The 2,770-nt window shown below is 40.5% G+C and overlaps 1 pseudogene; it reads right to left on the reverse strand.

Moving 5' to 3' along the window:
* Positions 1-210: 210 nt before the first annotated feature.
* LOC115302188 lies at positions 211-2,300 on the reverse strand (annotated as a pseudogene).
* Positions 2,301-2,770: the final 470 nt, after the last annotated feature.

The following is a 2,770-nucleotide window of genomic DNA, read 5'->3' on the forward strand; positions in this document are numbered from 1 at the left end:
AATAAATACTAGAAAAAAAACAAAAATTAAGGTATTATTTGAAGCTTGATCTTCTGTTTACTTCAAAATGACAGAAGTCAGTTTCTTGTGCTGAAATACTACAAGAGTGAAGAACTAAACTTCCATTCACTTGAGAAGTATATTATCAGGTACCACGGCATAAAAGGAACATGAATCTGCCAAGTAGCAGCATGACTGGTGGGCTGGTCTCTATGACCCATCGCTCTCATAGTCTTCTATGATCATCTCTTCTTCGTCCAGGTCTCCCTGCACCGAAAAGGACCGAGGCTGGCTGGCAGGCAGTCCACGCCCACTGTTCTGACTCAAAGGAAGACACCAGGTTTCAGGTTCAGCGGTTTGAGTGGCTTCGTCTGTAGAGCTGCCCTCCAGGAAGCAGGGCTTCATCTCCACTGTCCGGGTCTATCATTCCAGGCTCCCTGTCCATCAGGGCTTCCATTTTCAACCTTCCAAAGTGTCGCTTCAGAGGAAGTTTTCCAATATCTTGGATAAAAGAAATTTGAGCTGGATTTCTCATTGGAATGGTTAGCGAAGCAAGGTATGGCAACAGCTGAGTTTGAAGGCATAAAGCTGGTAAGCAGAAGTCAGAAAAAAGAGCTTTTGCTGCCAGGCAAGTTTCCCGATACTTTTTATTTATGAAAAACCACTGGGGTTTGTGCAAGAGTCGAAAACTTGATCACCCCCCCCACCCCCGGCAATGAGCAATGAGCAAACGCTCACGCTTTATTGGAATGCATCACACCCCTCGTAGCTATGGATGTAGTATATTGCCTGCGTAAAGAGCGCCTATTCCAGTCACCGCTGAGGATATCTGCAAAACTCAGAAATTCACTGGCTCTCACAACATCATCTACTTCCACGAAGAAATCTAAGTAGTTTTGGTGAAGATATAAATTAAATAACTCTCCTGGCATGTGTGACATTTCTACTACTTCCTCAGGTTGAACAAGCAAGGTATCCCGTTCATACTCTGACAAATGCAAAGGCAACCGAGGGGAATCTAATTCTGTTAAAGGTGCTCTTTTACGATACAGTATCTTCCCCAAAGCTCTGAAGAGAAAGAAACATCTTTGCCACCAATAGCTTGGACCTCTTGGTTTTCAAAAACCCTATCTGTTTGTTTTCTACGTTTTGATTTTGACAGAGCAGCATCTGATTTTAATGAAGATGTTCCTTTCTTCCTTGGCCAAAAACTGTTTTCTCCTTTTGAAGAAGAAAACTCGAGGCTGTTTATTGCACTTCTGATATCACCAGAACATCCTTGACAGAGCAGCTCTAGGGAAGTTTTATCAGGAACAGTAATATTTCTTCCATTCTTATTAGTTTCCATGGTCACTATTCAATTAAGAAATTTCATCATAATTGTTGGTGCCACAGGGTTAAAACTAATGTTTGATATAGCACACTCTTCCTGAATTTCTTTGGGAAATAGTAACCTTTGATTATTATCTCCACTGAGACTATCAGAGATTATAAATATTAGAGGACACCGACCAGTATGCACATATTTCCTGAGAAATTTCATGTAAAGTATGAGAATCTCGATAAAACTGGTTAGGTATATCTTCAACCAGAATTATCCTCTTATCAGTTCTCAGGTCATCTGAAGCATCTGTAGTTGGTTATATTTTGTTGCTCTTAGTAGAAACTCTTTAAAAAGTGTTCTCTGAGATTGATAGGGAAATGCTTGGAAGCTTGATTCAGGATTAAACATGTCCTTGAAATCATCTTTTTGGAAGTCTGGTAAAACTGGATTAATCCACTCTTGTACTTGAATACCGTGTTTTTAGAGTTGTTTTCCCACATCCAGGAGGACCTGTTATTAATAAAACAGATCCACCCTGTTTTGGTTGCCTTTCTAAGACGTTAGCTTTTAACCAGGTTTCAACTTCCTGAATTTTCTTTTTATGCACAGCAAGTTCATGCTGAGTTTCTGGTTTGTATTTATCCACCCATGGTTCATTTTCAGATAAATAGTCTTTTGAATTTTCTGGACCATAAATCTGTTCTGAAGAAGGTGGCTTTTCTCTTCTTCTAGCTGGAAATCTGCTACTTTCTAATCTGGAAGGCACATTTTTTCTTCTGTGACTTGAGTTATTCACACCTCATGATGTGGAGGTGATAGAGATGCCTGTAGTCTTTGAAAAATCATCGAACGAAGGGTCTACCCAGTCTGTTACCTTTGTGGAACATACCTTTGGTCTAAGATAAGTTTTTGACTTTATAAGCTTTAATGGTTCCCACCCATAGTATACAACTTTCTGGGAGCTGCATCCCCTCATGGGCGGAGAGGAGCGGTAGAGCACAGGCTCTCCTCCAGCGGAAGGGCAACCGCCTGGCCCAACCGAGGCGCAGCGCGGAGCCGCTCAGAGGCCCCGCCTCCTGGGGACCTTTCTGGATTGTGCTTTTTGTGACCTGTGTAAGAATTCTTTTCCCAACCAAGCTTTGTTTTTGGAAAAACTTAGGTTTAGGTCTATCCTCCATTTCAAGGTAAAAATTTTTTATGATATAAGGATAAAGCTATATTTTTGCATATCCAAATGTTCGAAGACCCTTTGTTGAAAAGATTATCCTTTCTTCCATTAAATTATCTTGGGAAATTGACCATATATATGTGGGTCTATCCCTGGACTCTCTATTCTGTTCTATTGATCTTTCTATGTCAATCCTATGCCAATATCACGCTCTCTTGATTACTGTAGCTTTATAGTAAATCTTAAAATCAGATTGCATGCATTCTTTCAACTTTGTT

Source organism: Suricata suricatta, chromosome 1 (genome assembly GCF_006229205.1).
Source record: "Suricata suricatta isolate VVHF042 chromosome 1, meerkat_22Aug2017_6uvM2_HiC, whole genome shotgun sequence".
NCBI classification, from domain to species: domain Eukaryota; kingdom Metazoa; phylum Chordata; class Mammalia; order Carnivora; family Herpestidae; genus Suricata; species Suricata suricatta.